Below are 10,158 nucleotides of genomic sequence, written 5' to 3' on the forward strand. Positions count from 1 at the left end.
GGTCTGGTCTCTGTTCTGGAAAGCTGGACTCTGGTCTGAACTCTGGTTTGGAAAGCTGGACTCACTTCTTTAGCTGTTAAACTGCTGGATTTTTACTAATCCTTAGCATAGCATTGTCAATGATCAAATTAAACAGTGAGAGTTCTTCAAAATATAGCTCATACTCTAACTCTCTCTCTCTCTCTCTCTCTCTCTCTCTCTCTTTCTCTCTCTCATATATATATATATATATATATATATATATATATATATATATATATATATATATATATTACATTCCATTTCCCTCCTTTATATAATACAGGGTTAAGGTAGTTATGCAATCAATAAAACCTCTTACCACCACGTGTCTGGATCAAAGCCAAATTTAGTAATGTGTCCATGACACCTGAAAATGGAACCTGGAAAGGTTACCATACCACATCTCATGGTTCTGGGATCCAGTCCAACTATTATCATATACTATGTGACCCTGGGCAAGTCAATTCACCTCTAAGTGTATTAGGCAGCTCTCTATGACTATAAGTCACAGAGAAGGTGTCAACCTGAATCAGAAACACTTTCTTCAGTGAGGAATTCCTTAACCAATAAAATCACAGGACCAGTCCTTATCCCTATTCTTTTCCATAGCCACTTTAATCCTTATGCTACTAAGTCATGTCTCTAACCTCTTCCCTTAGGAGATGAACTACCTCATTTAAGAATCAATATAGGGGCAGAGCAGATAGGTGGCACAGTGGATAAAGCACTGCCCCTAGATTCAGGAGGACCTGAATTCAAATCCAGCCTTAGACACTTGATACTTACTAGCTGTGTTACCCTGGAAAAGTCACTTAACCCTCATTGCCCCACAAAGAAAAACAAAAAAAGAATCAATATAGGGAAGAAAATAGACTATAGCCAGTGAAAGGGACATAACTGAAAGGAGAAGTGAAAGAAAGTACTGGTGAGGATGAAAATGGGGTTAGGTATGATAACACATAGGGAAAATTAAATGATAAAAATTACAAACATATAAAGAAAATTCAGAATTCATAAATATGGAAATAGCATACTTGTCAGTGTCAGAAATGAAAGAGTAGGTAGTATAAACTGAGTAGATCTGAACTGAATATTTGGGGTATTCATGGGTATATCAATGTAGATGTTGAAGTCCCCATTATGAAGCAAGAGTTGAACATAGAGAGAAAAAACTTTAAGGCAGATACTGAAATTATTGAGAGAGGAAGAAGAATGCCTTGAGAGTAATAATATCATGTACAAGAATATGGATGGGGTGATAAATGCGGATTTCAAAGGAGGATAGGTTAAAAAGTAATTAAAGATAGAAAATCTGGAAGTGATAATAAGGACTAAGGAATAGTCCTACTTCACTACCATTTCCAGTAAATCAAAGGGTATAGGTGAAAGTGCAAATAATACTGGAATGGATGGCCAGGGATACAGTGTTATCATGAAAAAGCTACGTCTCACTGACAACCATAAAATGGAAGGAATAAAAAAAGAAGAGGTTTAGCACACACATATATATATATATATATATATATATATATATATATATATATATAATACCTATATCAGATTGGTTGATGTCTTGTAGAGGAGAAGGCAAAGGGAGGGAAGGAGAAAAATTTGCAACTCTAAATCTTATGAAAATGAATGTTGAAAATTACCCTTACATGTAACTGAAAAAGATAAAATAAATGTTTTTTGCACTGGAAAAAAAAAGAGGTTTAAGCTTTACATTAGGAAGTAGGTGTTCTAGACAACATAGTAAAATGACCCACTCTGTACAACAATATTGGAGAGGTAGTGTTGAGAAGAATGGTAGTGATAAAGTGAGGAATTGGGAATGGAGAATGGAGATAATACAACAAACAGGGAAGTTTGAGTATGCTAATTACAGAGGAATGAGTCCAGGCACACTATCATTGTTTGGAAATGGATCAGTTGAGGTATACATTTGATTAGACTATTCAATATCCTCCTTTAAGTTCCAGCCTCATGGAAAGTACTTTGGATTTGTTCTATAAGGTCATAGGAACCTTACCTTACAACAGGAAGGGGCAAAGGGAAGTATGACCTAAAAGAGTGTGATAAGGAAGTAGAACGTGGCAATGTGAGGGTGAAAAAGCATGTAGATGGGAAGAGAGTGGGATATTGTTCTGAGAGCATTGAACTGAGGTGAAAATAGAGGCCAAAGGAAAGGAGCATGGATGAGGCTAGTATAGGGTGTTGTAAAAAGTCCCCTGAACTGCAGGAGAGGAGGAAAGATTTTAGTGGTCAAAAGGAATTAGTGGAAAGGATTGGGGCAGCTAGGTGGCACAGTGGATAGAGCACCGGCCCTGGAGTCAGGAGTACCTGAGTTCAAATCCGGCCTCAGACACTTAACACTTACTAGCTGTGTGACGCTGGGCAAGTCACTTAACCCCAATTGCCTCACTAAAAAAAAAAAGAGGAATTGGTCTATTGACAGGCAGATGGCATGATGGTCTGTGTAATCAAGGTTTAACTGGGTCAACTAGTTCTAATGGGTTAAGTGGGCTATTTTAATCAAGATAGCTGTGCCATATCCAAATATAAGTAGATTAATTTTCCCGTGACTGTGGCTAGAGGAATGTGGATTCTGGAGATCCTGGATAGAAAAGTCCAGGTCCAGCCTGGAAGGTAGTGGTCCGGAAGCAGAGCAAAAGACTTAGAATGCAGTTAAAGTAGCACAAAAATGATATAACAAAATGAAAACAAACAAAAAGAAAAGAAAGTTATAAACAGAATGTCATCCTTTTTCCATTCTAAAATGCCATTTCATTTAAGGAGTTTGAGTATAATCTAAGAGTGGGCAGGTACAGACTGTCTTTCCTAAGAAAATAGATAAAGGTGAGAAGAGACCCATACCTTGATTGCATGAGTCCCATTGAAATACTAGTATTTTCTTGTCTTTTTTTGTTATACTTGTCTTGCTCTGTTTAACTAATGGAAAGACAGCTTGTTGGCAGCATAGGAACCTTTCATAAATACATATTTGGGGAAAGGGGACCGTTGAAACAGAAGAGATAAAATGATCTCAGTGCCAAAGAGACAATTAATCAAGAGATTTGAGTAAAGAGTATTGGCCCATGCTATGCAAATAGTAGTATTTTTAGTATACAAATTAGAAAACCTCATCCCTCTTGACATACAAAATGTATGATAATAGAATACAATTATATACTTTTTGCTCAAAAATCTAAAGTAAAGGAAAGCCTTTCCCTCCAAAAGCAGCCAATTCCATCTTTGGATACTTTGAATTATCAGGGAGCTTTTCCTTACTTTTTCCTAACTAAAATTTGCCTCTGAAATTTCTATCCATTGCTAGTAATTTTTCCCTCTGGTAAAATAAGTCAATTCCCTTTAACACATACTTAAAAATAATTGCCAGTTTATAAGTTTTCTCTTTCTTCTTTGTTTCTCTCCTGTGGACATGTTCCAGTTTATAACTGTCCTTCCTAATGTTTCCAAATTTCAGCACAGTATTCCAAATGTTATCTGACCAGAATGGATGTTGCTGAATATTTGTGGGGGTTTGTTTGTTTGTTTATTGAGGAGGGGAGGAATTTAACTAAAATTAATTGTCAGTTTAAGTAATATATTACAATTTAGATTAAAATCCCTAGCAAAATTAAATGCTTTTCTTCTTGATCTTTAATTGCTATCAGTCACTTATTTCTTAATTTAATTTTGATCCAACATTCCCTCCTCCCCTACACCCACTTCCCAGACTCATATAGAGTGGTTCTTTCTAATTTGCCCTGAAGGGTTAATTCAGAATAAGTCCCCTGCTGGGTTTATCCACAATTTTCTTGATGTTGAAGCCATTGGTTCTCAGAAATTGGCTTTTTTACCATCTTTTCAGAGTTTCCAGTTATGAGTTCACTTGTGAGAATCATTTGATTGCTGTGTGCTTTCTTACTTAATTTATAATGCTTAGCACCTTCCAAACCTAAGATCCTCATTTTTGCTGGTCTCTGTTAGTACATGGAAGAAATAGCTAATGTGAAGAGAAAAGTATCACTCTCTAACTCCCAAGTACAAGTTTTCTTCCCTCTGGTCAAAGGCAGAAACAAAAGAAAAATGTAATTGTGCATTCCCTGACCTAAGACTCTCTAGACTTATTCCTCTCTAATCCTGTAAGATTTGTTTCAACCCAACCACCTTTTAAGCTTTACTTTTTTGTTGTTTTCTCTCTCCCTTTTTCTTCCTTATTCATATTTTGTTGAGGGAATTAATGCCAAGGGTCATCATTTTTTTCCTGACCAATAAGTTGGTTGTTTGAATTCAATTAATAACATGTTCTAATGCTTACTTCTGCTTTCCAATGTAAACCTTTCTGATACAAAGCCTAGGATTTTAGAAATCCCACTTGATATAAGAAACAATTTTCTAAAAAGCTAGAAGGAAAAGGGGAAGCAGTTTGAGAAGTTCCATGTAGATACACAGAATTGACCACTCATATTAGATTTCTGAAAGTCATATACAAGAATTATGTTCAAGATGGTAGAAAGGCATCCAGGTCTTCCATGTATATTCCATCAAAGATCTAAAAATAGCATGAGACCAGTTATGACCAAAAGATTCCAAAGAGAAAATATAAGTGCCCTCATTCAGCCAAAGACTTTACAAAAAACAAATATCCAGAAGCTTATGTGATTCCTTTACCAAGAAAACCAGGATGAAGATGTATAAACAAATTAGAAATGTGCCAGCTCTTAAAGATGTTAATGCCCCAATGACATTTGGTCCCTATACAATTCTTGAAATAGGAACCCTGCGGTGTGTAGATTAGGAAGATTGACAGTATCGAGTGCATATCAACCAATGGAAGTGGAAGTCAGAGTAAAGAGTTCTTGTAAGCAAAGTTAGGATTAAACAGGTGCGATACAAGAATATGAAAGGGGGTTGAGCCTGGTCTAGCATGAAATACCTAATCAAGAACTAAGGCTTGTGATAAGAGTTAGCAAAAGATACCAAATACTGGGAAGAAATATTATGATTCATTGTGCATAAAGGAATCATATAATATGAAATGATATAAGTACATAATACTTATGGATCAAGTGGCAAAGCATCTAAATGATCAATCCATAAGTATTTATTGAGTGTGTATTGTCTGCCAGCCATTGTGCTAAGTTTCTAATGATAAAGTTAATTAAAATACAAAAAGAAATATATAGCAAAAGCATGGTAGCTGGATATACAAATGGATTCCTTTACACCTAGAGAAATCCAACAAAAATAAGTAGTAATAATAGTAAGTTCCTAAATAACATTTTAGAAAGATCAAATATTATAGATATCTAGTGATTACTTAGTATGAATAGGAAAGAGTAAATATATATTTTTTCAGCTGTCACCTTTGTGAGAATTGTCAATCGATGTAAAAACCTTATAAACAAATGAAGAATATCAGAAATCATCAAAGAAAATGACAACAATAAGATAACATATTCAAAACTCCTTTTTTCCTGTTTTCTAGACCTTTATTTTTTCTGATTATACATAAAAATAGTTAAGATTCACTTTTGTAAGATTTTGAATTCCGAATTTTTCTCCCAACTTCCTTCCCTCCCTCCTCCTGAAGCCAGCAAACAATCTGACATAGGTTATATATCATAATCATGTCAAACATAATTTCACAGTAGTCATGTTGTAAGAGAAGATTCAGAACAAAAGAAAAAAACACAAGAAAGAAACAATAACAAAAAAGCAACAACAAAAGTGAAAATAGTATGCTTCAATCTGCGTTCAGACTCCATAGTTCTTTTTTATATTGAATAGAATTTTATTTTCCAGAATATATATAAAAACAAATTTTAACATCAATGTTTTTAAAATTTGTGTTCCAACTTCTCTTCCTCCTCCATTCCCACCCCCCACCCACTAGAACTCAAGCATTTCAAAATAAATTACACATGAGTAGTCATGGAAAGCATTCCCACATTAGCTAGGCTGTGAGAGAAAACAGTCCAAAAAAACCCAAAACTTCAGATTGAGGAATTATCAAAGGGTAATTTTTTTTAAATGTGTTTCCATCTGCTTTCAGATATTATCAGTTCTTTCTCTGTAGATGGGTTGCCATTTTCATAAGTCCTTCAGGGTTATATTGGAACATTGCCTTGCTGAAAATAACCACATGCTTCCCAGCAGATCATCCCCCACTATTGATGTAATTTTGTATACAGTACATTTCACTCTGCTTCATCAGTTCATGTAGGTCCTTCCACGTTTTTTCTGATAGTATCCTGTTCATCATAACCTGAATAAAGTACCTTAAACTTGACAAAGAATTTTCTTCATATTAGCCCAGAAAAGCAGGTACCATACGTTTTGCCATTGTAGTTCTTTTTCTGGATGGGGAGAGCATTTTCCTTCATAAGTCTTGGATCATTATATTGCTGAGAAGAACTAAGTTTATCACAGTTGATCATCACACAATGTTATTATTACTGTGTACAGTGTTCTCTTAGTTCTGCTCATTTCACTCAGCATCAATTCATGTAAGTCTTTCCAGGTTTTTCTGAAATCCATCTGCTTATCATTTCTTATAGTACAATATTATTCCATTACATGCATATACCACAACTTGTTCAGCCAATCCCCAATTGATGACCATCCCCTCAATGTCAAATTCTTTGCCACTACAAAAAGAGCTGCTATAAATATTTTTGTACATGTGGGTCCTTTTCCCTTTTTATGATCTTTCTGGGATATAGACCTAGTGATAGAACAGTGTTATAGCACTTTGTGCATGGTTCCAAATTGCTCTGCAGAATGGTCATAACTCCATCAATGGTGCATTAGTGTTCCAATTTTCCCACATCTCCTCCAACATGTATCATTTTCTTTATTTGTCAGATTAACCATTTCCATAGGTGTGAAGTGGAACCTCAAAGTTGCCTTAATTTGCATTCCTCTAATCAAAAGTCATTGAGAACATTTTTCATATTACTATAGGTAGCTTTAATTTCATTCAAAACTGCCTGTTCATATCCTTTGACCATTTCTCAACTAGGAAATGACTTTAATCTTATATATTTGATTCAGTTCTTTATCTATTTTAGCTATCAGGATTTTATCAGAAACACTGGCTGTAAAAATTGTTTCCCAGCTTTCTGCTTTCCTTCTTATCTTGCTTGCATTGGTTTTGTTTGTGCAGAAAAATTTTACTTTAATGAAGTCAAAATGATCCACTATACATTTCATAATGTTCTCTATCTCATTTTGGGTCATAAATTCTTCCCAACTCCATAGATATAACAAGTAGATCTAATTTGCCTATGTTATCACCCTTTATTTCTAGATATTATATCCATTTTGACTTTACTTTGGTGTGCAGTATAAGATATTAGTCTATGCCTAGTTTCTGCCATGTTATATTCCAATTTTCCCAGCCATTTTTGTCAAAGAATAAGTTCTTATCCTGGAGGCTAGAGGCTTTGGGTTTATCAAATATGAGGTTGCTATATTCATTTACTTCTGTGTTTTGTGTGCTTAACCTATTCTCTTATTGCTAAGGCTAACATTTCTAGTACAATATAGAATAATAATGTTGATAATGGAAATCCTTATTTCACCCTTGATCTTATGGGGAATGCTTCTAACTTATGCCCATTACATATAATGCTTGCTGATGGTTTTTTAGATAGATACTGCTTATCATGTTAAGGAAAGCTCAATTTATTCCTATGCTTTCTAGTGTTTTTAATAGGAATGGGTGCTGTGTTTTGTCAAAAGTTTTTTCTGCATCTATTGACATGATTTTGGTTAGTTTCATTATTGATATGGTCAATTATGTTGACAGTTTCCCTAATATTGAACCAGCCCTACATTGCTGTTATAAATCCCAAATGGTCATAGTATATTATCCTGGTGGTAAATTGCTGTAATCTACTCTGCTATCCATTTCAATTTTATGGAGAGTTCATCCCATTCACATTCATAGTTATGATTACTAATGTGTATTTTCCCCTTATTTATATTTTTCTCCTTTTCCCCTGTCCCCTCTCACCACCACCTCTCTCAATATACCTTCCTATCAGCCCCACATCTTGTTTGCCCTTTCCCCTTTTGCCTCCTAGTTTTACCCACCCTTCTATCATCACCCCAACCTTTTCTTTCCCCTTTCCCCTCTTACTTCCCTATAGGGTAACATAAAATTCTATACCCAACTGAGTGTACATGGTATTCCTTCTTTGAGGAAAAACAGATTAGAATAAGGTTGAAACAATGCTTACCCTTCATTTCTTTCCCTTTATTATAAAAGGTCTTTTGTGCATCTTCATGTGATGTGATTTATCCCATTCTTCCTTCCCTTTCCTTTTCTCCCAATATATTTTTGTCACCTCTTAAGATTTTTAAAAATATTGTCACATCAAAATCAATTTATACTCCCACCCTCTGTCTATGTGTACTCCTATCTGTCCCAATAAATATAGTTATACCCCCCCCGTCTATCTGTACCTCTTATTTGTCCAAATAAAAATACAGTTCTCAAGAGTTACAAGTATCTTCTTCCTATGTATGGATGAATCACTGAAACTTTATTGAACAACATGCCCCTTCCCATTTTACTTTTTTTATGCTTTTCTTGAGGCTTGTATTTGTAGATTGAATTTTCTGTTCAGTTCTGGGCTTTTCATTAGGAAAATTTTAAAGTCTCTTATTTAATTGAATGCCCATCTTTTCCCCTGAAAGATTATGTTTAATTTTGCTGGGTATTACATTCTTGGTTATAATCCCAGTTCCTTTGCCCTCTAGAATATCATATTCCCAGCCTTTCAATCCTTTAATGTTGAAGCTGCCAGGTCCTTGTAATCCTGATTGTTGCTCCTTGTAGTGTTTCATTCTGCATGCTTGAAGTATTTTCTCCTTTATTTAATCATTCTAGAATTTTACAACAATATTCCTTGGAGTTTCCATTTTGGTGTTTCTTTCAGGAAGTGATAGGTGGATTCTTTCAATGACTATTTTTTTTCCCTCTGCTTCTAAGACATTGAGGCAGTTCTGCTTGATAATGTCATGAAATATGCTGTGTAAGGTGCTTTTTATCTTGGTGCTCAGGTAGTCCAATTATTCTTAAATTATCCCTCCTAGATATATTTTCCAGGTCTGTTGTTTATCTTGAAAGGTATTTTACATTTTCTTCTATGTCTAAATTCTTTTGATTCTGCTATATTTATCCCTCTTTTCTCATTGAATCATTAGCTTCGATCAGCCCAATTCTGATTCTTAAGGAATTATTTTCCAGGTCAGCATTTGCACCTCCTTTTCCATTTGTCCAACTATATTTTTAAGGCATCATTTTCTTTTTCAAGTTATTGACTTTCTTTTGCATAACTTTCATTTTTTCCCAATTTTTTCTCCCCTCCCTCTCTCTTATTTGGTTTATGAAATCCTTTTTGAGCTCCTCTAAGAGGGCCCTTTGGTCTTGAGAACAATTCTTCTTCCCCTTTAAGGCTTCACATGTAATCACTTTGACTTTGTTATCCTCCTCTGAATTTAAGTTTTGATCATCCCATCACCATAGTCATTTTCTATGGTGAGGGGTTTTTTCCTGTTTCTTATTCATACTTAACCTCTTTTGTGACTTTTAAAGATGAGTTCAGCTCCAGGGGTATAGCATACACTGTACAGAGCTTCTTTTGCTGAGGGATATGGGGCCTAGTCACTCATTTCTGCTCTAAGGCATCACTATCTTGGGGCTTCTCACTTCACTGGAGTGGCCCAGTTTAGTTGGGCCTATTGGGTAGCCAATACCCCAGCTTGCAGATTGTCTTGGGGCTGGAGGCCTCACAATTAACCTTCTGTGCCACTAGCTTGATGAACTAGGACTGTGGGTCTTCAGTTGTTGGTCTGCACTGTGGCTAAGAGCCTTTGGTGGCTTTCCCAGACACTGCACTGAGCTGTATTACCCTTTTATCCAAGTGAGACAGAACTTTCCTGAATACCTTCTAGGTTATCTTAAGTGAGAAGATTGATTCACTCCATATTTTTACAGGTTTTGCAGCTCCAAAATCTGTTGAGAGGCAAAATTTAATGTTGTTCTGAGGAAAATTTGGGAGAGCTCAGGAACCATCATGGGTTCATTATCCCATATTTTCTCTGCCCCAGAGGACCCATATC

Source organism: Dromiciops gliroides, chromosome 3 (assembly GCF_019393635.1).
Source record: "Dromiciops gliroides isolate mDroGli1 chromosome 3, mDroGli1.pri, whole genome shotgun sequence".
Lineage (NCBI taxonomy): Eukaryota > Metazoa > Chordata > Mammalia > Microbiotheria > Microbiotheriidae > Dromiciops > Dromiciops gliroides.